The sequence below is a fragment of the Macaca nemestrina genome, chromosome 9 (assembly GCF_043159975.1).
Source record: "Macaca nemestrina isolate mMacNem1 chromosome 9, mMacNem.hap1, whole genome shotgun sequence".
NCBI classification, from domain to species: Eukaryota; Metazoa; Chordata; class Mammalia; order Primates; family Cercopithecidae; genus Macaca; species Macaca nemestrina.
In genome coordinates, this window is record NC_092133.1 from 54114560 (window position 1) to 54140049 (window position 25490).

Genomic DNA, 25490 nt, shown 5'->3' on the forward strand with positions numbered 1-25490 from the left:
CCACTCCTGACCCCCAACCTCCTAGGTGAGTCTACATTTTCAAATAGCAGAAATTTCAATGTTTCCCTTAGAATTCAGAATCTTTCCAATTTATTTTTCTAAGCTATAGTTTGTCCCCTAAGATATATATATTTACATTTTTAAAATAAAATTTGGTCATCTCAGTCCGTTTTAGTCCAGGCTTCATACAGAAGAGTTTCAGCCTGAAATGACTGAAAAATCTGTGTCCCATAAAAATGACAAGCCACTCAAGATCTTGCATGGTCCCAGAGTGCCATCTAGTGACTGCTAGTTGAAATAACAGCCTCCAAATTTTTACTGACACTTTTCTGCAAAAAGCCGTGCAGAGAAAGCACGCCTGTTCTTGCTCTTATCAGAGTATCAGAGTATTAAATTAGGTGGTCACAGCACCCACATACATGATGAACTATGTGGGGTGGTTGTGGGAGTTAAACTGTGTGTGTGTGTGTGTGTGTGCGCGCGCGCGCGCGCGTGCGTGCGTTTAGGACAGAAGGATGAAATGGTTTAACTGCTTATTAAAAGAAATCCTCTGGATACGGTGTGTAAAACAATACTAACAGTATACAAGATGGAGTCCGGGAAAGCAATAAACATAACAACAATTCAAGCAAGTGCTAATGATAGGTTACACTAGGGTGGCAATGGTGAGATCCTGGATATATTCTGAAAAATAGCTGGCAGGATTTGCTGAGGGGCTTAATGTAGAGTGAAACAAAAAGAGGAGTCGAGGATAACTTCCAGGTTTTTAACCCGAACAATTAAGAGAATCGTATTGTCATTTATCAAGTTGGGACAGATTGGGTGAATCTCAGTCTACACGGTAATCCTCAAGATCTGCATAAATAAAATCCTGTTTCCAGGGGTTTGGACTGTGCCATTAACTCAAAGCACCTTTCACTAAAACAAGGGCTGATTGTTGAAGAGAAGATGGCTGAGGCTGCGCAGATGGATCCAAAGAAACCCATCGGTACTGTCAGACGTAACCAAGACCTTAGAAGATTTTTTCCTCAGCAACCACAGCACACTGCTCAGAAAAACATGCAGGAGCCCTTTACAAAGGCATGCCAAACAAACTCAGCCAAGACCAGAGCCCGATAGGTTAGCCTGAGTTCCCAGCGTGCAAGGAATTAAAAGAAAACAAACATGTAAATCTCAACAATCTAACTCCCCACAGCCACTGAATGAACTACAGCCAGTATCCAGGAAGCTGGTTAGTGGGCTCGTGGTAGTGGCTTAGTTTTTCAGATACTTGTCCAGGACACTCTTCACAAGTCCTTGGTACTCCAAATTATTTCAGGCCAATTAAAAGTCCCCCTTCTCTTCATCCCACCTTTGATTATGACCACCATGCAACAGAGGTACTTCTAGCAATGATGGATCAGTTTTTAAAGATGCCCTCCTTCTAAGACTTATTGTTCCATTTAAAGCTTAGCTGCTCCTAGTAACATAGATGCCCTAGAAATGGGTCAGTTGTGTTTTTTCCCAAAAGAACCTGCCTGAAGAGCTCACTCACTCCTGTGTGCTCCAGGCAGGGCTAGAGCAGGTGCCCTATTTGCAGAAGAGATAAGTTCAGATGTTCATTTGTCGTAACCTATTATGTGTCTGTCACTCTGCTAGATTCTCAGGTTTAATAGTGACTAAGACATCCCTCCTCCCAGAAATCCAATGGAAGAGAAAGCCAAGATGAAAGAAAAACAAATCTTTAGAACTGTGTAATAAGATTTTATTTGTGAGATATAATGAAATTGTATGTGCTTCATACTCCGATTAGCACATAAGCACTCATTAAATATTAGGTTCATCAAAAATCTTAATTTAACATATTTTACCAAAATTTAAAAGATGGTGGAAAGACAGGGCCTCCTTCCAGCCCTGTTTCCCTCATTGGTGGCCCATTCTCAGTACTCCAGGGGTTTCAACTCCCTCTTTCCTGTGTCTCCTGCATCATGTCAGTGGCCTGGTCCTTTGGTTCTATCTCTACAGTGTCTCTTTCACCTATTCCTACCTGTTTTTGCTGACTCCTGTGAAATTCAGTGGTACCCCATCACCCTCTAAATCAAATGAAATCCTCACCCTGACATCCAAGGTCACAGTAAAGCCATGTTTTCAGTCCCATGGCCCACAACTTCCCCAACCATCCTCTGCCTCAGCCAAACTGGATTCCCACTGATCCCAAAGCTACCTCCTGCTTTACTCTTGCTTTGCCATGACCGGGAATCCTCTTCCTGCCATCTTAACCAGCAAAGGTTCTATTTTATTATTTTTTTTTTTTTTAAGAGGCAGAGTCTCACTCTGTCACCCAGGCCAGAGTGCAGTGACTCTGTCATAGCTGACTGCACCCTTGAACTCCTGGGCTTAAGCCATCCTCCCACCTCACCCTCCCGAGTAACTAGGACTACAGGTATGCCATCACACTTTAAAAATTAGAAGATTTTTCCTGATGTTTTACTTTTTGTAGAGATGGGGTGTCCTATGTTGCCCAGGCTGGGCTGAAACTCCTGGACACAAACAATCCTCTGGCCTCAGCCTCCCAAAGCACTGGGATTACATGCATGAGCTGCCACATCCAGCCAGTTCTATTCATTTTTAAAGATCCAGTCTCCTCCATGAAACATTTCCTTGTTTCCCAATTCAGATGTTTTTTGAATCTGCCTAGAATTTTCTTGAGATGCCTATTTCATTATTTCATGTCTTACAGTTATTTAATTAGTTTTCAACTCCTCCCTACTAAATTGTAAATTTCCCAAGGGTGTGTACTGTGTTTCATTTATAAGACGAAGCAGAGTAGTGATTAACAGCACAGGCTACAAATCCAAATTATCTGGGTTTACATTTTGGCTCTGCCACTTGCTAGCTGAGTGAAATTTGGCAAGTTACCTTGCTTCCTTGTACCTCATTTTTTTCATCTATAAATTTTCTATATTTTAAAGAGTTAACGCATGGAAAACTGAGGTCAGTGTCCAGAACACGGAATGACAGACATTAAGGTGACTTTTCCTCCCATGGTTTTGGTTACCTAAAGACAGTAGATGCTATATTTCAAAGTAAAGCAACCACACAGGACTTTCTAAAGAGAGGTGGCAGAAAACTGGTTTTGCAACACTTAGCTGACCACCCACCTCCAGCTATAAAAATGTCTGGAGAAATTAAAAGGAAGATAATGAAGACAGAGTCTTTGCAATGAATAGTTGGTATGCCAAGTGAAAAGAACAAAGGTGCCAGATGTTTTTTCTCAAGTCTACAACAGAGGGCTCCAAGGAAACCACTCAGAGAGCTCATGAGTTCCCCACAGTGACTGGTCGCCCATCTGAAAATTCTGAAGCCCAGCATTTGTTCTTGCCAGGAGCTGATGATAGATGAATCAAAAGAGAAGAGGTTTCATTGGTGAGACAGCAGTCTCAGTGTTTGTGAGGGCAGAGAATTATCATCCTTGGAAGACAAGCGGGTTTGGGAGGCTCAGTGGGGAGAGCAAGAGAGCCAACTGGCACTGGATTAGATCCAGCCTGAGAAGATCACCTGGAGGGGTAAATAGACCTCAGCAGAGAGAAGCTGAAAGTACCACTGGATGGCCAGGTGCTGAGGAAGGATTAGCAAGAAGTTTTTAAAAAGCACATCACCCACTGCAAGAGAACTGCAGGCAAGAGGCTCCAGCTACTGCAGGCAGGACAGGATGAATGGGTAGACTACAAAGAATCTACAAACCCAGTCAGCCTGAATACCTGCCTTGCCCCGAGAGGAGGAGTTCTGCTTGTAACAGTTCTGGCCAGGTAAGCACATTCTTGTTCCCCTTTCTATTCTGGTCAAGCCAACCCTGGAGGTTAAGAAACTACAGTTAGCAAGATAACTGAAGGAGATAGGGAAACATCAGATGAGGAGAGGAAGCCAACCACATTCCCATCTCCAACTGCTTCTTTTCCTCCTCTCTGTCAAGTCTGAGATGGAGGAGGATAAACCTCAATGTCGAATCAAGTCCAACGTGTTTACTATAACATAGAAATGGGCATTTTAGTTGCCTGTCTTACCTAAATGTAACCAATGACTTGGAGGGATAAAGAGAAGCAAAAGTCAAGGTGTCTTATAATTACATCCCGTAAGCCATGCTTATTCAAGGTCGAAGTTAACACAAGGTAAACAAATATTCAAGAAGTGTTCACTATTTGTATCATTTTTGTTGCCCCTTGTGTTTTATAGTGTCTTGAACATACCGGGTGTTCATTTATTCAACCTTCAAACTGTCAGTAAGTACTGCTATATGCAAGCATATTGACTGGGGGCTAGAAGTTGAGGAATGACAATGACACCACCACTGTCCTCGACAGACACAAAAGACTAATGAACTGATAACAAGTAACTTAAAAAATGGAAATATAGAGCATGAAGTGATCTATAGATATGGACAAAGTGCCATTGGGACAGAAAAAGGAGTGTAATGTCTGGGATGGTGGGGAAATGACACATGAAGGAAACAATTGAGCTGCTCAAGACTTGCTTATTAACTTTCAACTATTTACCTTTTGCTCCCTTGAAAATATTCAGCTTTAGAAGCACAGGAAATTTGGATGTTTCCTGTGGTGAAGGCCAAGGAAATGGTGGGGGGGAAAGCTGAATTTTTGTCTTCCAGTGTGCCAAGAGTAGGGCTGTAGCTCTCAGACTCAGACTCACAGTTGGGTGCAAGGCCAGGACAAGCCATTGGCTCCTACAGCAGAAGCAGCCTCAGCACCAGCAGACCACGTAGGGGATGGCCTGGATAGCGCCTCCTTTTGTGCACCAAGAAGGACTCCCCCACTTAATGTCCTGAAATTTTATAAAGAGCAATTTATTGCTCCATCCTCAAAGGTTTGGCCAGTTAAAATGCAAATACTGCTGAAGAGGGAGGAGATTATTACATTTACATTTATATTTTAGCATGAAGGAATTGTTAGACTATTTCCTGAGGGCAAGTTCTGACACAGAAAAGAAGGAAAATGCATGACATCCCAGGGTACCAAGAAGAATAAAAAGAGCACTTTTCTGAGGTTTTCTAGAAAACATACTCTAAGATGATGAGATTTGCATACAGGAGGTTTATAAGTGATTGCCTTAGAGAACAAGAGCTGTGAACGAAGATTGGACAGAGATGGAGCTAAACTGAACTGCAGTTCCAACAGAGGCATCAGCAGATCCTACCAGAAGCTCTAGAACTGGTATAGCCCTTAAAAATTGTCCCAGTTGAGGTGAGGGGGCCAGGCTTTTGTACCCAGCATTGCTTGGTGTCTCTGTTGTGAAGGAGGGCCTGAGGGGACACGACAGTTCTAACACCTTGGAAATTAGCAGAATGTAGAAAACAGAAATTATGTCTACAGCTGAACACAAACTTCCCCTACTCTGCCATTCAGCTCATCTTTATTTCTCCAGTCATTTGAAGTCCTCCCAGTATTAACTGTAATTTCTCCTAGATCCTAAATATTCAAGTCTCTGCTCAAGAAAACAAGTAAAAAATGTTATTTACACATCATAGAAATCACCATGCTGTCTCAGTTTCTCCAATGAGCTCAGGAGAGCTCATCAGGAGATCAAAGAGAAAATGACTCTGAGATTAACATAAGCATTAAGCATAAGGCTTTTTTGGCTCCTCTGCTCAGAAGTACGCTTCTGAGGACTGACCCATGACTTGCCAGGGAACAGCTGGTGCTCAAAATGCCTTATTATACCTCACCAACATGCTTTTAAGTTTTTATTTCTAATCCTATAGGCCCCTGGATGTAGTTAAGAGGCTTCATGGGCCAGAAATTCCCATTTTACATATTACAGTTCTCTAATGCTAGGAAATTTGCCCACTCTATGGGCCAGCTCTATTGGGCTTGGCAGAAGCTGATATCCAAAGCCCCTCTGTGGATAAACAATGCCTGCATCCATTTGTTTGCCAAGTAAACATTTCCTTTGTGCCTACTATGTGCCAGGAAATGTGCTTGGCATTAGGAATAAAGAGATAAGCAAGACAGTACCAGCATTCTAGGGCCTCAACACGTTCTCATAGAAAAGTGATAGATGAGACTCCATGCTATCAAGCAGGGCACTCCTGACTTGTTGGACAGGAAACCACGCACCAGGCCAAGGTAATCCATTCTTTCAACAACTCACTGAACCCTGCCAAATTATGCTATCATCCCTCGCCAAAAACTCAGCAGGAAAAATTATCACCAAGCCGTGAAGTGATTCCTCTGAAATAGGGCAATATTTAAACTCCTCTTGTGTTAGCAGGGGGTTCTTTGCGAGTCTTATAATTGGCTCTATGATGGTGGTTTTCCATTCTCAAAACTATAAGGTAAGTTGTACCTTCATGCCAGGCCCTTTTCCCCATCCAGGCCAAGCCCCTGGAGCCTGCTCCAGTTTAAGCGAGAGCGCTGGCATTTGGCAGTGTCTGACCAGGAGCACTCCCATGTCTCAAACTCTGGCTCCCCAGGAGAAGGGATTAGGATGCACAGCTGCCGGTTCACCTTTCCTAATTTTCCATCAATAATTCATCTGTAGCTGCAAACAACATAATTAATAAAGGGCACAGAAAAGGTAATTTTGTGCTATCCAAATCACCAAAATTGAACACTGAAATTGTTAAAAATCCACCGTTCTCTAAGAAGGGTATTTTTTTAAGTTCCTTTTTTACTTCCATATGTGTTGTTAAAGAAATGGCTAAGTAGCTTTTCTATGTTAGGCCTATCAGTTACCAAATTCTACAAGTATTTATTGGGGGCTGCTCTTTGTGATTTGGTGTGCTAAGCTCACAATAGGAAATGAGACCAGCTGGTTCAGATGAAGCCAGATGATGAAAGGCCCCGGAAGCCAGGGTAAATGATTTACACTTGATTCTCTTGGAGGTGAAGAGCCAATGAGGCTTTTCAAGAAAGCAAAAGGCTCAATGAAAGTAGAATTATGGAAAGCGCAAATGATAGAGACGATGCAAGGTGAACTAAAACAGAGTTTGCGCAGAGTCCAGATTGTGACTTATTTCCGGTGGACAAAGATGGTGGAATGTAAACAGAGATAGAAACAAAGGAGAAAAAAAAGGCAATCAAAGAAAGAAATCCAATGTATCTGAATTCTGATCTTTTTTTCTAAAACTTCCTTAAGTTTCCATTCCTGCTCTACCACTTATTAGCTGAGTGATCTTAAGGAAGCTATTTATTTCTCTAGGCCTCAGTTTTTTTATCTATAAAATGGGAATGCTAATAGAACCTATGGCATAGAGCTCTTATGGTATTAAATGAGATAATATATTGAGAGAGGAAACAGAAGAATGCCTGCTACATAGCAAGTGCTCAGTAAAATACAGCTAATGTTACCATTACTATTAATCATAATACAAATGAGGGAAACCTAATTTTTACCTTTAGGTAATATTCATCCTGTTGTATTTACCTTTCTTTTTTGACACGGAGTCTTGCTCTGTTGCCCAGGCTGAAGTGCAGTGGCGCAGTCTGGGCTCACTGCAAGCTCCACCTCCCGGGTTCACGCCATTCTCCTGCCTCAGCCTCCTGAGTAGCTGGGACTACAGGTGCCCACCACCATGCCCAGCTAATTTTTTTGTATTTTTAGTAGAGATGGGGTTTCACCGTGTTAGCCAGGATGGTCTCGATCTCCTGACCTCGTGATCCGCCCGCCCCAGCCTCCCAAAGTGCTAGGATTACAGGCATGAGCCACCGTGCCCGGCCATATTTACCATATTTTTAAAAGTTCCAAGTAGAAGAATATTCAAACAAACATATTTCTATGTGCAGAACATTTTGGAAGGTGTACTAGAAATGGTAGTAATGATAATCTCATAGAGGGTAGAAAAGACCAGAGGACTGAGGAACAGAGATGGGAAAGCAACATAATTTTTTCTATGCACCCTTTAGTATGGTAGAATATTTTCCATGTGCATGTATTACCTATTCCAGAAAATAATTATTTAAAAGGAAGTCATCTGTGACCACACAGGAAAGGAATTTATACGAGAGCTGGATGCTTACATAGGGTGAAGTAATGACCATAAAAATCACGGTTAACATGCACTGAGTATTTATCATGTGCTTGGCACTGTTTTTTAATTCATATTGTTTTTGTTTTTATTTTTAAGTACTTCAATTTTTAAAAACTTGTTTTGTTTCAGTAGCTTTAGGGGTACAAGTGGTTTTTGGTTACATGTATGAATTGTATAGTGGTGAAGTCTGGGATTTTAGTTGACTGGTCACCTGAATAGTGTACATTGTACCCAATATATAGGTAGGTTTTTCAGTCCTCACTCCCTCCTAATTTTTTATTTTATTTTATTTTATTTTATATTTGAGATTGAGTCTTGCTCTGTCACCCAAGCTGGTGTGTAATGGCACAATCTCAGCTCACTGCTACCTCTGGCTCCCAGGTTCAAACAATTCTCCCACCTCGGCCTCCTGAGTAGCTGGGATTACAGGCAATCGCCATCATGCCCGGCTAATTTTTGTATTTTTGTAGATATAGAGTTTCACCATGTTGGCCAGGCTGGTCTTGAACTCCTGACCTCAGATGATCCGCCTGCCTCAGCCTCCTAAAATGCTGAGATTACGGGCATGAGCCACAGCGCCTGGCCCCTCCATCCTTCTGAGTCTCCAATGTCCATTATACCACTCTCTGCCATTGTGTAATCACAGCTTAGCTCCCACATATAAATGAGAACATGCAGTATTTGATTTTCCATTCCTGAGTTACTTCACTTAGAATAATGGCCTCCAGCTCCATCCAAGTTGCTGCAAAAGACATTATTTAAATCTTTTTTAATGGCTGAGTAGTATTCCATGGTATGTATATATGCCACATTTTCTTTTTCCTCTCGATTGATGTCCATTTAGGTTGATTCTATATCTTTGCAATTATGAATTGTGCAGTGATAAATATATATATGTGGGTGTCTTTTTGAAATAATCTATTTTTCTTTGGGTAGATACCAAGTAGTGAGATTGTTGGATCAAATGGTGGATCTATCTTTAGTTCCTTGAGAAATCACCATACTGTTTTCCATAGAGGTATTTAAATTTCCACCAGCAGGGAATAAGCCTTCCTTTTTCACCAAATCTGCACTAACATCTATTGATTTTTGACTTTTTAAGAAAATGACCATGCCAGATATGGTAGCTCATGCCTATAATCCTCACGCCTGTAATCCTAGCATTTTGGCAGGCCAAGGCAAGCAGATCACCTGAGATCGGGAGTTCAAGACCAGCCTGGCCAACATGCTGAAACCCTGTCTCTACCAAAAATACAAAAAATTAGCCAGGTGTGGTGGTGTGTGCCTGTAACCCCAGCTACTTGGGAGTCTCAGGCAGAAGAATCGCTTGAACCCAGGGGGCAGAGATTGCAGTGAGCGGAGATTGCACCATTGCACTCCAGCCTGGGCGACAGAGAGAGACTCTGTCTCAAAAACAAACAAACAAAGGCCAGGTGCGGTGGCTCAAGCCTGTAATCCCAGCACTTTGGGAGGCCGAGACGGGCGTATCACGAGGTCAGGAGATGGAGACCATCCTAGCTAACACGGTGAAACCCCGTCTCTACTAAAAAATACAAAAAACTAGCTGGGTGAGGTGGGGGGCACCTGTAGTCCCAGCTACTCGGGAGGCTGAGGCAGGAGAATGGCGTAAACCTGGGAGGCGGAGCTTGCAGTGAGCCGAGATCCGGCCACTGCACTCCAGCCTGGGGCGACAGAGCAAGACTCCGTCTCAAAAAAAACAAAACAAAACAAAACAAAACAAAAAACCAAACAAACAAAAAAAAAGAATGACCATTCTGGCGGGGTAAGGTGGTATCTCATCGTGGTTTGCACTTCCCTGATCATTAGTGATGTTGAGCATTTTTTCATAGGTTTGTTGGCCTTTTGTATATCTTCTTTTGAGAATTGTCTCTTAACGTCCTTTGCCTACTTTTCAATGGTATTATTTGTTTCTTTGTTCCTGATTTGTTTGAGTTCTTTGTAGATTCTGGATATTAGTCCTTTGTCTGATGCATAGTCAGCAAATATTCTCTCCAATTCTGTAGGTTGTCTGTTTGCTCCGATGATTATTTCTCTTGCTATGCAGAAGCTTTTTAGTTTAATTAGGTCCCATTTATTTATTTTTGGTTTTGGTGCATTTGCTTTTGGGGTCTTCATCATGAATTATTTGCATAAGCCAATATTCAGAAGAGTTTTTCCCAGGTTTTCTTCTAAAATGCTTATGGTTTCAGGTCTTAGATTTAAAATTTTGATCCATCTTGAGTTAATTTTTGTATATGGTGAGAGACAGGGATCCAGTTTCATTCTTCTACACGTTGCTTTCCAATTTTTCCTGCACTATTTATTGAATAGGGTGGCCTTTCCCCAATTTATGTTTTTGTATGCTTTGTCAATGATCAGTTGGTTGTATTTGGCTTTTTTTCTGAGTCCTCTATTCTGTTCCATTGGTTTATGTGTCTACTTTTATACCAGTGCCAGGCTATTTTGATTACTATAGCCTTATAGTAAATTTGAAGTCAGGTAATGTGATGCCTCCAGATTTGTTCTTTTTATTCCGATGCATTTTTTGATAGCTATTATAAAAGGGATCAAGTTCTTGATTTGATTCTCAGCTTAGTCATTGTTGGTATATAGCAGTGCTACTGAATTGTGTACGTTGATTTTATAACCTGAGACTTTGTTGAGTTTATTTATCAAATCTAGGAGTCTATTGGAGGAGTTATTAGTGTTTTCTAGGTATAAGATCATAACATTGGCAAATTCGGATGCCCTTTCTTTCCCTTGCCCGATTGCTCTGACTAGGACTTCCACTTGGCATTGCTTTCATCTCTTTCACATGAACTCACTTGATCAATCCCCACAATACCATATGAGGTTAATGTGATTACTTGACACTCAAGTACAGATGATGTATTGTTACTATCCCCAAGTTACAGATCATGCACAGCAAGGTTTAATAACGGGCTAAATTTACCCAGCTAATTAGTAGCAGAGCCATGACTGGAACCCTGAAAATGTACTGGCTCTGAAAATGTACAAATTTACATCCACATCACCTGAAAAGATCTTTTTAGATATGTGTATGGACTAAGTAAACATGCTGACCAAATTCACTGTAGGACCTTGGATTGGATCCTGGGACAAGGACAGTCATAGAAAACTGAGGAAATCCAGATGAAGTCACTACTTAGTTATGAGTATTGTACTTATGACACTTCCTTAGTTTTAACCACTATAGCATGGTTATATAAGATGGACACATGAGAGGAAACAGGGTGAAAGGTATAGGGGAAATCTCTATACTGTCTTACCATCATTTCTATAAAGTTTACATTATTTTAAAATAAGTATTTAAAAAAAAAGTCTGTATAATCATAGCTGCCAAGCATGACTACAATTTCAGAAAGATGCTTCTGTGAGGGAAAATGCTCACTGGTTTTCAAATTCTGGTCTGTTCTTGTGCTTCACCAGCCTAACACCATGGCCCAGTGCCTGGCAACATCTCAACAATCAATTGATATTCCTGATATTTGAGAGGAATCTACAGATTGAGACCATTTTGCAAGAGAAAGAATAAAAAACTAACTCATCTTTTAATAAAATAATAGCAAATACCTCTGTTGCCAAAATATACTGGAACCACTGATCCTCCTCATTTCCAAATTAAATGTTAGAATTCAAGAAAGAGTAAACAGTAAGTACTTTCCTTATTCTTCCAAGATGTTACAATTCTTCTTCAGATGTGTCTACCCTGCACCTGCCACATGAATTATTGAATATATGAGGGTGACTCTAAGCCAGAGCTACTGATCAGTGAAATTGGGTGCAATGGGTGGAAGAGCTGCACTGCTGAGAACTCCAGCAAATAACATCACTCAAAGCCTGCAAGATTCTGCTGTGAAAACATTACATTACTTAGATGCCTGGATGCATAAGTCTCAGGGGAAAGGTTACTTTAGGAGCCTCATGAAACTTCTATATGATGCTGGGTCTGTTGCTCACCAATGAAATAAGGAAGAAGTATGGCCTAACTATGGAACTAGACTTTGTCAAGATGTTGTTACATCAAAGCCCACTCTCTAAAAAAACAAAAAATCATGAAGTATATTTACCTTTTGAGAACTAATTTCACAATCTTATATTTAACCAACATCATAAGCAGACTCTAGAGGCAAAGCAAATGTCATAAATGTGTGCACAACTCTAAAGTGGCAAACTATGACATCCAGCAGGGGTTAATGAAGGATTAAATGCATAGGGTTTCTCCTCAACTTTGTATAATCCTGAGAGGCACTCTAGAGATCATAAGCCAAGCCCCTAGGAAAAAAAATCTTGATCCATAACTGCTCATTTTGCTTTCAAATTAACACAGTTAAAGGTATATGTTTTGGTTCAGAGTCCTGGATACCTGTGAGATCTCCTACAGCCAAGTACAAGTATTTATTTTTATATGAAGCTAAAGACTTCTTACTTGTAACATGCTATGTCAGTTATGAAAAGGTCTTAAATCATCTTCCCTAGAAGCAGGCCCTGAGATGAGAACTCTTGTAAAATGATTCATTTAAGAAGTACTTCCAACAGTAACCAATAAGGGAATGGGAGAAGCAAGACAGGAAAGTAGAAGAGGCCAGGCAAGGATGGAATTTCAGACAAAGTCCCACAAAGGGTAGCTTCAGTTTGATACCATGGGGGAATGCAGAAGTGTAAGCTGTACTTCTGAATTTGTCCTGATTCAAGGCAGGATTGCTGGACTTTTGTGCTGACTGGGAACCAGTCAGTCACCGGTTAAAGGCCACCCTGGGTGCATGTTGATTCCCAGGCATTTCTGTACAACCAGGCAAAGCAGCTCCAGTACCTAAGGGTAGGCCTCCAAAGAGAATCACAGGTTTGGGTCAACAGGAGCAAAGGCACACAGAAGACAGGGAGGGGATGTACAGAAAGGAAAAATTATGCAAGAAGCTCTAGGCAAAGCTGGCGCCATAATTTCTGTTGTCATGACAAAATTTGATATTCCTAGGATGTGTATTTTAACAGTTTACTGAAAAACACAATTCAGTACAGCAAGACTCTTGCTAGCCCCCTTCATGTAGCTTGAATTCCCAAGTTTCTTATAAAAACTGATGACCATTGTGTTGTTTTTTATTGTTTTCAGTTGTTGCTCCTTTCATTTTAAATGATAAATTAGTATTAGCTTTGTATCACTGCTATTGATTTAGTTTGCAGTCATTAGCTTGGTGAACCCGATGGCATATAGAAAAGGATATTTGCATCAACAGTTCTTTTGGCTTATAGTTTTCCAATATCTAGATTTTATAAATTGTGTATGTATCAGGAAGAAGTATATGAATTATCATATGCCTATTGCTAAGGCACATGTTTATGTAATCTCTCAAAATGTATTTGTTCAGTCATACATCAATATTATTAATATATTTTCCAAAGAGTGGAACTTGGGTGAGGGCATGGTGTTGACAGGAGCCCAGCATCTGCTGCCTCTTAAGGGCTTGAAATCTGCTCCTGAAGGACACCACATTGAGCCCCTGGCCACCAAGCTACCAATTTACCGTCACCATCTGCACAAGGGGATATGCTATCCACTCTGTCAAGAAATCCGTATTTTTGAAAGGGAAGGACTGGTTTTGACAAATTACCACAGGAAAAGCATTCCCCAAAGGAGGACAATAGAAACTTCTGTTTTCCTCTCTAAAGTTTTGTCTGTTCAAACTAGATGACAAACATAATTCTAAAAAGCTTCTAAACCAAGAGCAAGTATCATCCGCCACTCCCACCAAAAACATCCGAAGCTATTATTAGGTTGGCACAAAAGTAATTGTGAAATAATTTGCCATTACTTCTAATGGTGAAAACCACAATTACTTTTGCACCCACCTTGTACCAACAATTTGTAAAATATTAAAATGGAAGGTATTGTAGGCTTTGTCTATTTAACCTCTTCAATTCTCAGTGAGAAAACTGAGGCTCTAGAGTTGTGACTTGTCCTTGATATAGTTCTATGTATTTCCAAAGAAATAATTCCCATATAGTACATTCAAAATTAAGCTAGTAATTCCATCTTGCCAATGACACAATTAATCAAAGAGAAACATACAATGATTAGCAAGTCAATTCAAATATCTTAGTTGCATCTCCACAAAATAAGGCTATTACACAAGAGCTATAGTTAAATACTATTAACAAGTCCTTAGCATTGTAATTCAGCTAAATGCCTTATCCAATAAGTTTCCAACATTATTTTCCACTCGCATTCCCACCATTAGTCTAAATTTACCATTTACACCTGCTGTCCCATTTACTGCAAGCAATTCCTTTAAATTGGAACTACTTCTACCCTTCACTTATTCCTCAGAATTTTTTAATGCAACAAGAAGTGAAAAGTATAACACATTAAACCTAGACACTCAAATTTGAAAGTCAAATGTTTTGGATTTTTTTCTGGATATTTCTCCCTGAGGAAACAGAAGTTATGTTTTGTAAGTTTCTGATATATTCCAAGACATGGTAATTTATTCAAGCAATTGTATCTATCTGTTACCTGTAGAGTTTCTTGACAACCAAGCTAATCCTGGAGCCTCAGACTGATTTATTGTAGGATCACAGGCTCCACATTCATCCCATTCTCCATGACCATGCACTTTGAAGCATTGGTTTTAAATTTAAAGCCTGTATTCCTAGAGACACTGTGTGTACCCACCTCCTTGCATTATGAAGTCTTAGCAATGCCCAATTAAATGACAAGAACCAACATCAGAGGCTGTCTTATAATCAGGCATTTCTTTGTTCAAATCCCACATATGCCAACCATTGACCATGTTATATGGCAGATGCACCTGACAGCAATAACTTAACTAAGCGTACCCTCAGAATGACCCGGTGGTCTAAGAAGAATGTGTTAAGAGTTGTGAACTAAGGAAAAGAGGAGTGGCTGACCCAGAGATTGAGTCCTTACCCAGGAAGAACATCTGAATCCCTGGTTCATCTCATGGAACCCAGGCAGTACAGGCGATTGAGGCCCTTTGTTTTTGGTTAAATGAAGGTTGCTAGGTGGAAGTTGCTAGAGAGAGGGTGCTAAATGAAAATGCCGTATAAACTGCATGTTTTTTACAAGTGGTTGCTGTTCTGCTGTCCAGCTCACCACCACCGGACTGCCCTGTATGTAAGTCCCCTCAATAATCCCTGAGTCTCGGTTGCTGGGTATCTTCTTCAGCCTTTTGAACATGGTGCCGTCCCTATTGAAGTCAATAGGGGTCCATCCAGCATAACACATGTAACCCCTCTCATCATCAATATCTTCATGTATACAATGGAATTAAAATTACCTACTTGACAATATTATGATTAGAATTAAAAATAACAAGTCAAAGTTGTCTTATAAATGTCAGTATATATTATACAATCAATAGATGGAGTTTGGTAGCAGTGACTGACTCAAATGTTGGTGAGGTAAAGAAAGGGAAAGTGGTCAGAGGCTACTGGGATTCCTCCCTCCTTGCTTACTTTGGGTACCTTTGACCAGAAGCCACCATGGTGGAAATGCTAGCAGTTCCCAGCATGTCCACTTCCACTTTGCTTCAACTGGTATCTTGATAAGACTTAACTGCCCACAGATGACTGTGCTCTGCGGTCAGAAGCACCACCCACTTCAGTCCTACAAATAGATTCTGTTTGATACAAATAAAACAAAGAGAAAGACTGTGGATCCTGCTATAAATAAATCAATGACTATGACCGGGACCATGGCATGCCCATATTTCTATTCTGTTTCTAATACTTATCAAATTACTCCTGCAATAAGTCTCAGAAATCTTTCTTAGTGAGTAACAGAGGAGCCCCACACCACACGGGGGGAAACAGAATGCTGCCAGGAGAATCTTTGGCTTCAGAATCAGAGATTGGCCCAATAATGACTCTACCACTTAGCAACTCTCAACTTAGTTTAGTGTTACTGACATTTTCTATGCTAGTATACCATACTGGCCTGTTCTTTAACCAAGTTATTAAGATAGCAGAACTCCTTTAGTGCTGTTACTTATCCTCACTGACCCTTCATGTTCTCCTCTATAAAATGAAGAGACATGCCCCTCATGTTTGTTGTATGAGGTAAATGAGATCATGTATAAAGCAATCAATATAGTATTGCCCTTGGTTTAATAACCATTATTTTGCTGTCCTTATTCAGTATTATAAAACTCTACATTGGCCAGGCATGGGGGCTCATGCCTGTAAGCCCAGCACTTTGGGAGGCTGAGGCATGCAGATTGCCTGAGGTCAGGAGTTCATGATGAGTCTGGTCAACATGGTGAAACCCATCTCTACTAAAAGTACAAAAAAATTAGCCAGGCATGGTGATAGGCACCTGTAATCCCAGCTACTTGGGAAGCTGAGGCAGGGGAATTGCTTAAACCAGGGAGGTAGAAGTTACAGTGAGATGAGATCGCGCCAGTACACTCCAGCCTGAGCAACACAGCAAGATTCTGTCCCAGAAAACTCTATCTTCTCTCATATGCTAAAATATTCATTTTGCTCTTCTTTCTAATGTTTGTGAGGCAGAATCTTTGCTATTGTAGCTCTCCTAGCTCAGCATCATAGATTCTCCACAGAGCTGGAAATCAGGAATGCTGACATTACAAACATTCTCCTGTGATATGCTGCAGCCAAGAAAAATGCCAACCCATTGCCTGCATCACCCACAGGTCAGTATTCCGCTAGCTCCATTCAACCTTTGCCACTAAGTCAATTTAACTGAAAACCTCAGCATAGGAATGAAATGCATCCTGTTAGTTATATGCTTCAATTATCTATTAAGGCTTTTCATTTACCATGGCCCCCATATCCAGAGTCAATGAATATTTTTTCCTTATCTCAGGATAAGGCTAATTTCTCTACAAATCTGGAGCACCTGGGTGCTAGGGCTATAGAAATAGAGATAGTTAAAACGGTAATACAACCTCCATATTCATCTGACTTGCAGTAACTAAAGAAAAATGTGTCCCAATGTACTTTTCCAGGCTTGAGGTAGCCCCTTAAAAATGACTGAATTTCAAGGCTAGGTGTGGTGGCTCATGCCGGTAATCACTTTGGGAGGCTGATGTAGGAGAATCACTTGAGCTCAAGAGTTTGAGACCAGCCTGGGCAACAGGGCAAAAACCCATCTCTACAAAAAATACAAAACTTAGCTGGGTATGGTGGTGTCTACCTATGGCCCCAGCTACTCAGGAGGCTGAGGTGGAAGGATGGCTTGAACCCAGGAAGTCAAGACTACAGTAAGCCAAGATGGCACCACTTCACTCCAGCCTAGGTGACAGAGTGAGAACCTGTCTCAAAAAAAAAAAAAAAAAGATTGGAGCTAAATTCACATTGATTAACTACTAACTGCAATATTAACAATTACATCTATGCAGTACTTACTATGTAGTATGCTTTACTTATATTTATTCATTAAATCCTCACAAGAATCCTAGGGCTATAGATACTACTAACATCTCCATTTTACTGATAAGGAAACTGGAGGAAAGACAGTTAAGCAATTCGCCAAGGATATACAGCTGGAATTTGAACCTTTTCCTTTACTATGTTATACTGCCTCTCAAAATCACAGGAAAAAAAAAAAAAAAAACATGAAAATAATTCTTTCAAGCTGGGCCTACATGGCACTGAAAAGCTGTTTAAAGAGTCATAGAATGGCACTGACTCCTCCACTCAACAGTCAAGGAATGTTTGCTGAGCATATCTACTCTGCCAGGTGCTAGTTGTTTACCATCATTTCTGGTTAATCTTTCATTAAATCCTGGCTCAGATCATCGAGTAGATAGAGTGCTGTGTAGGCCTAATACAATGGAACACCTGTGTCAGTACAGCCTTCCATGAGTTCCCTTGGCAGTTGGTTTCATGTAATATTGCTTTTCCTAAAATGCACTAACACACAATCCTTTTCCCATCTCCGACCCCCACCAACCTACCCAGGATTCTTGAGAGTATATGAGCTCTGGGTCGGGCATGCTTGTCTAATTCCTTGACTTATTGCAAGAAGATTGGAAGAGTATTGGGACAAAACTTAATGAACAGAAAATCACGTATAATACAGAATCAATCAGCAAATAATAGTAGTAATAGCAAGCTACACCTCCTTATGTCATCAAAAGCTAAACATTCCTTCAATTATGGCCATTCTGTTAACCTACACTTGGGAACATTATGATAAGGCCTAGAGAATCATTCCTTCCTGACCAAAGATTATTCTTTTCATATGAATGAAAAATTGGATCCATACACTTCAGTCTCTCTTTCCCCTGGAACATTGGATTAAGCACTGCCACCTTCTGCATCACTGGAAATCTCCATTCTTTGAAGGCCTTTACTGGGGCCATAGGGTTTACAATGGCTTAAGGTAAGGAGGTCTTCTTGGTTGGGTTGCATCCTTTCTAATGCAGCCATATAACTCCATGTAGTTCTTCCAGCCATTCATTCACCCAATAATTACTGAGAACCTGGCAGAACCTGTGCTGGTGCTAGTGATCTCTACCCTTGAGGAGCGTATAGTCTATTGGGAAATATAGACACTAAACAATATAAATAAGTATAGAACGTAGTCATTCATTGCTTTCAATAGTTCCGGGAGCCACAGAAAATCCTATCATTGTAACTGTCACATCTCTTGGATTCAGAGATTATCATAAACTTCTCTACCCTCCCTTCATGTCCTATATTTTCTTTTACTAAAACTGCTGCAAATCTTCCATTCTCCCTCAGACCCACTCTCCATCTTCTCTACAAGCCTATGTGTCTCAGGATGTGTAGAGAGGGTAACAGAAGGCTCCCTTGTCCTTGGCTTCCTGTTGGGCTCAGCCAAAGGGGTGTGCCGACCAGAGATTTTTAAAAAGAAAAATAGAGAGTAAGGTTGAGGTGTGTTTTTTCATCAAATTCCTTTCTGTGGCATCATTGTGGGGTGGCTACAACCTTCAACCAAAGACCACAGCCTCTGTCAGGCCACCCTCCCCACACAGGTCTCTTTCCCTATACCCTCTCCTATCCCTCACCCCCATGCAGGATCTAGTTAGAATACAGGCTCCCAGATTGTGCATTATCCTTTGAGTTTTTAGTAAATTTCCCCACAACTTTACAATTAGTCTTTTATTAGACTCTCCACAAATCACCCATTTTGAATGTGCCATCTGTTTCTTGCAAGGAGCCTGATTGATACAAATGCCTTGAATTTCTCCTTCATCATGGCTTTTTCCTGTACAAGAATTATTTTTGATATTTTATGAAATATTTTAGGTCAATCAGTAAACCTTTAATGAGAACCCACCATATGCTTCACTGTCCAAAATGTGCTGAGGATAGAAAGATGACCAAAACACAGGATTTGCCCTATAGGAACCGGGTCTAATGGTAGAAATAGGTACATAACTAGGATACCCCCAAACTTTATTATTAGAACTGCAACCATTTTCAAAAAGAAAGAAGCTGTTATTAACAGTTTCTTTCTATACACCAGGATAATAGGCATAAACTGTAACAGTCCCAACTTCATCCTATACATAAGCAGATTATTGTGTTATACAATAATGAGCATTTGGATTAATGTGAATGAGAGATAATAGGTGAGCAAAGGTGGGCCACCTAACTGACCTCTGAAGAGGATGTCAACAGAAGGCTTCTTAGAAGAGTCTTAAATCCATTCCCCCAAAGACCCCACTTGTCTCTAGTACCTCTTTGGCACATTGTCTCCTCTGCTAGAGACTCATTTTGACTAGAGCAAACTGCTTGAGAAATCAGGGTCAAAGGCAGACTTATTTAAACATGAAAAAAAATATTTACTCTCTAACCTCAGAAACAAATGTTTTTAAAAGTATACATGTAAATATACACACAATGACAAACATCTGTGGCTTGTATATACCTCAGTCCACAAATTGAGGAGTGTATACGTTGTTAGTTTTTAAATCTTTTTAATTCCACTTGAGGCAATTCAGGTCCCCCTGAGCCTCCTCAGGATTTTGAGGTGTCTGGGCATGTGGGTGCACAGAAAATCTTACTGACAGTTACAGAACAACCAAGAGAAAAGAGCAGTGGAGGAACTGACAAAACAGAATTGCTGCAACCTTTGCTTTGTGTGTTGGGATGCGGTTTCATCATTCTAAGGATGTAGAGACATCCGGTCCCTGATGCTGTGGCCTGGCCATCACTGAGTGGTGTTTGATCTCCATGGGTCAGCTGTGATTTCCTTCCATTCCTAACTACGGGGAGTCCTCGTCCTCTCACTCAGTCTCTGGACTATGTCTACTCCCCTGTCTCATTTGTGGCCATCATCTGGGGCTGGATGAGGGGAGGACAGGCAGGGCATGAGATTCCTTCTGTGGATTGTACTGATTTTGAAGTACTGGAAACTCCAACCAAAGTCAGGAGAATCTTTATTGTGACTGGGATGCTTTTATTTATTTTGTATTCTTCCAAATATTATCATATGTGTCTGGGCCTATGACATTGAATCTCAAGACTCAAAGATTTTTTTCTTTGTTATCATGACCTCTCTCATCATTCCTTCAACGAGAAAATTAAGACAGGCTGCTCAGCTGCCCAAGGTAAGGAAAGGTGGAAGTAACAGGTCTCCCTCACTGGTGGGGGGAGAGGGAAAGGCATCCATCAATACTTACACATTTTCCCACCCAGATTCTTTGAGTGCGATCTATGTGCCAGGTACTGAAGACACAGAGCTGAACGTGAGAAAGTGCTTGCCCTCTGGAAGCTCAGAGCCTATTAAGGAATTGTGGAACCAAACAAATAATCATTGCCAAGGTAATAAGTGATTTCAGAGAAATACATTCCAGAAGATTAAAAAACTGGATTTAAAAAGTTATTTATGGATATATGAACATTGATATGGTTTGGATTTGTGTCCCCATCCAAATTTCACATCGAATTGTAATCCCCAATGTTGGAGGAAGGGTCTGGTGGGAGGTGACTGAATCATGGGGATGGACTTCCCCCTTGCTGTTCTTGTGATTCTCAAGAGACCTGGTTGTTTAATAGTATGTAGCACCTCCCCGTTTGCTCTCTCTTCCTCCTACTCCAGCCATGTAGGATGTGCCTCCTTCCTCTTGACCTTCCACCGTGAGTGGAAGTTTCCTGAGACCTCCCCAGCCATGCTTCCTGTACAGCCTGCAGAACTATGAGCCAATTAAACCTCTTTTCTTTAAAAATTTCCCAGTCTCAGGTAGTTCTTTAGAGCAATGTGAGAATGGACTAATGCAAACGTTAACTCTGCTCTCTCCTGCTGATTTCTTGAAACTGAAGCCCATGAATTACCAGAGTTAAGTTTTGTCCTAAACAGTCCATTAAACTGTTGAGTGCCAGCCATGTGCTTTGCAGGCATATGTAAGGCTCAATTATTGGTCTGGCAATAATTGAGGTTTCCAGATTTGGCAAGACCTGCCACACACAGTGTCACCAGCAGTTCTCAACCTTGATGATTTACTACCTTGCTGGCCTTGAATAAGCATGTTCTAGATGAGATCAACTTGTCCTGGCTTCTCTGTTGAGGAATGAGGATTCTACTTCTGTAATCATTTTAGGATGGATACTCAACTCTCCAATATCTTCAAATAATACTTCACTTACAAAAGAATAGAGCTAGGAAAGCAACTTGAATATCTCTGCTGCGTTAATTAATAATGAAACTATTGTCAACATATGGGAGCAGTATCAGCCAGTGTACTGGGTGGGGAGAGATCTGAACTCTCAGTTTGGCCCGTGCTATTCCATTTCTCTTACCGGTTCATTTTTGAACTGCTACATTTTGAAGAGTGGTGAATATGTGGCCATTTTCCCTTTCTATCAAGAAAATCACTAAGGACTAATGTTATTCTGTTTAGAAGGCTTCAACACACTTCATGCTGCAATAATTTGACATGGAACCTCAGAAGTGCACAAGGGGAGATGTGGCTATACTTTCAGATACAGAATTTCTATTACCCAGTCAATCTTTAGAATTAAATGCCCCATAGTCACCAATTTATATACATGATAGAATCTGCTCTCAGTCATAAAATGACAGTAGCAGCTTATCCCCCACATAATCCCATCTGATCAGTAAACCAGCCACAAACCAGGCATCTATGAAGCTTCTGCGTGCCAGACCAACATAGCTGGACATGATACCCGAGCAAAAATGGTATTTTGAATATTGAGAGAGTTTATTTTGTGGTAATAGGATTTTCTAATAATGCTATAAAAATATAAATTATTAACTTGCCATAAGTTTGAAATGAATAGGAACAGCCTAAACTTATTGCTCTGTCTTCTGAATTGCTAGTGTTCTCATCAGGCAAAAAGTTGACAAGGGCACTTGAATTTTATCCACACATATAAGTAGAGTTTTAAATATAGGATACAAAAATTAATCAGGATCATGCAGGGGGAGAAAAAGGCCTGTGGTCATCAAACCATTGAAATATCGACTTATTATTAAAAGTATCATAAACAACTGGAAACATTATGTGGAAATCAACTCCAAGATAATAGAAAGACCAAGAACAGAAGCAAACTATGGGTTAATAAAAAGCTTTGAAAGAAAAGTTTTTAAAAATTTTCGAAGTGAAATGCTGGCAGAATAAACTCAGCACCAATTATTGACAATAGAAACTCTTAGCAAAGTATGTAGACAAGAAGAATTCCTTTATATGGCAACAGTATCTACTAAATGCCTGCAGCAAACTGAATAATAACTTAGTAGCAGTGTTCACTTTAAAGTCCGTAAAAAGATAAGAAGCCTGCTATCATGCTTTATCAAGCACAAATGGAGGTTGTAGGTAAAGCAGAAAAAAAAAAAAAAAAAGGAAGGCAAAGAGGAGAAGAGAAGAAAGGAAGGGAGATAGGAAAGGAAGAGGAGTGGAGGGCAAGGTAAAGAGGAATGAAAGAAGGAAAGAAAGAGTATAGACATTGGGAATAAAGAATAGCACCATTTTTTTGCAAAAAGTGTCATCTTTCACACAGAAAATTCAGGAGACTCTGAAGACCAAAAATTAGACACAAAAAGAAAGTTCAGATAGTTTGTCAACCATAAAAGTAATACCAAAGAAAAGTCAATTATATTCTCACAAATAAATCACAAACTATTAGAAAATGTAATTTTTTGTGGATATTACATAAATTATTTAAAATAACCTATAGAAATAAATCTAGCAAAAGATGTGCCATAATCTTATCGAGAGAAAAAAAAGTTCTATTGAAGGATTTAAAACTTAAGTATTTATGGATGGTAACAAGCAATATCTTGAAGATATCAAGTATTACCAAATTAATCTATAAATTAGATGTAACTGCAGTCAAAAATCTAACAGTTTTTCATGCAACTTGAAAAGCTGCTTCTCAAATTTATATGGAAGCTACCAGCCAATTAAAATCAACAAGGCAATTTTGAGGGAAAAAGAAAATCTTGGTAACTCACCATATCATATATAAATACATTATACAGGGATAGTAATTAAGAAATTAGAGTATTTGACAAGAATAGACAATTAGAACAATGAAAAAATAACTCAGAAACAAGTTCTTGCTTATATGGACACAAAATTATGTGATATAACAAAGATAATGTCACAGATCACAGGGAGTAAATGAACTATTTAATAAATATTGCTAGGACAGTTAATCTGGTAGACACTAACAGTGTTCAACAATGTCCAATTTTCCTCTCTTTCCAGACAGCCTGAAGTCCACACTTGCACACCACTTTGCAGTTGGTCTGGCCATGTGACAGTGAATAACCAATGACCATGAGCACAAGTACTAGGAATGGCAGGTGAAAGATGACCCACCCCTTCCTCCGCATTGCTAACAAAGGAGACTGTGTATCCTGGAAGGTAAAGCTACAAAACTGCAGTCACTTCTGCCTGAGTCTTTTTACAAGAGCTGTAGAGCAAAGAACCAACTATGCTCACCCATCCCCAACAGCCACAAATGGTGGACACTTATAAGAAAGAAACAAATCTTTGTTGTGTTAAGACATTAAGACTTAGGGCTTAATATGTTACTGAAACATAACTACTTTATCCTGATAATACAATTATCCTATGAAAAAATTAAATTAGATCCTTACCTTGCAACACAGGTAGGTTCTAACTTAATTTACACCTAAATATGAAAAAACAAAACCTTCCAAAACATTTAGAAGAAAATATACAAGAGTATCCTTATGACCTTAGGGCACAGACGATTTCTTAAATAAGACATAACAAAACTCAAACCATAAGGACAAATATCTGTAAGTTTGAATGCCGAGACCAGCTTGGTCAGGGAGACCCTAACCCAGCAGCACTAGAGGAATTAAAGACACACACACAGAAATATAGAGGTGTGAGGTGGGAAATCAAGGGTCTCACAGCCTTCAGAACTGAGAGCCCCAAACAGAGATTTACCTACATATTTATTAACAGCAAACCAGTCATTAGCATTGTTTCTATAGATATTAAATTAACTAAAAGTATCCCTTATGGGAAATGAAGGGATGGGCCAAATTAAAGGAATAGGTTGGGCTAGTTAACTGCAGCAGGAGCATGTTCTTAAGGCACAGATCGCTCATGCTATTGTTTGTGTCTCAAGAATGTCTTTAAGCGGTTTTCCACCCTGGGTGGGCCGGGTGTTCCTTGCCCTCATTCCCGTAAACCCACAACCTTCCAGCGTGGACGTTACGGCCATTATAAACATGTTACAGTGCTATAGAGATTTTGTTTATGGCCAGTTTTGGGGCCAGTTTATGGCCAGATTTTGGGGGGCCTGCTCCCAACATTTGACTACATTAAATTTTAAAAATTCTCTACAACAAAAGACATTATAATCAAAGTAGAAGATCAAACTACAATTTGAAGAAGATACCCGCAACCCACATAACTGAAGAAAGAGTAGTATCTGGCCTGTTGCTCCTATAAAACCATAATATATCACTCCTTGAATAAAAAATATAAACAAATATTTCTATTCCAATACATATAATTCTAGATTATGTGTATCGTAATAAATATAATATAGTAACAGTCTAACTAATTAAGTAGATGTAAATGGCTGTGATGAGGGAAACATTTAAAAGATGTGGTTTGTGGCTTGCCCAATAATTTCCTCTGCTTCTTGGTGCTGCTCAATCCTGGAGTTCTATGGAAAAACAGGTCTTTTTCAATCCAGTCTTTAAGAGACCTGTAGAGCAAAGAACCAACTGTGCTCTTACGTATCTGTTCCCCTAATGAGATTACACACTCTCAAGGCAGGAGTTGAAATTTTGGGCTTACTGGCATGTTTGTGCAAAAAGTTTATTTGAATGTCTCTAGATGAAGCTGTAAAATTCCACCATTCACAATAGGCGCCATCGTTCTCTACAGTCTTATAAGCCCAAGTCACATATCTGTTACCTATTTGATCTATATATGCATTCAAGTTATGACTTCTGCTTATAAGCAGTGATTAGCTTTAATTTTTTAAA

At 40.0% G+C, this 25490-nt stretch overlaps 1 long non-coding RNA gene across 3 annotated transcripts; it reads left to right on the forward strand.

Annotated features, from left to right (window-relative positions):
• Positions 1-525: 525 nt before the first annotated feature.
• On the forward strand, positions 526-24216 carry LOC105466207 (uncharacterized). 3 transcript variants are annotated; one of them, XR_011607769.1, is made up of 4 exons: positions 526-1379; positions 2952-3788; positions 20690-20815; positions 23722-24216. It is a non-coding gene; the product is annotated as an uncharacterized lncRNA (long non-coding RNA). The 3 variants fall into 3 exon arrangements; XR_011607770.1 differs by lacking the exon at positions 20690-20815; XR_011607771.1 differs by lacking the exons at positions 20690-20815; positions 23722-24216 and adding an exon at positions 11471-13120.
• The last annotated feature ends 1274 nt before the right edge of the window (positions 24217-25490 follow it).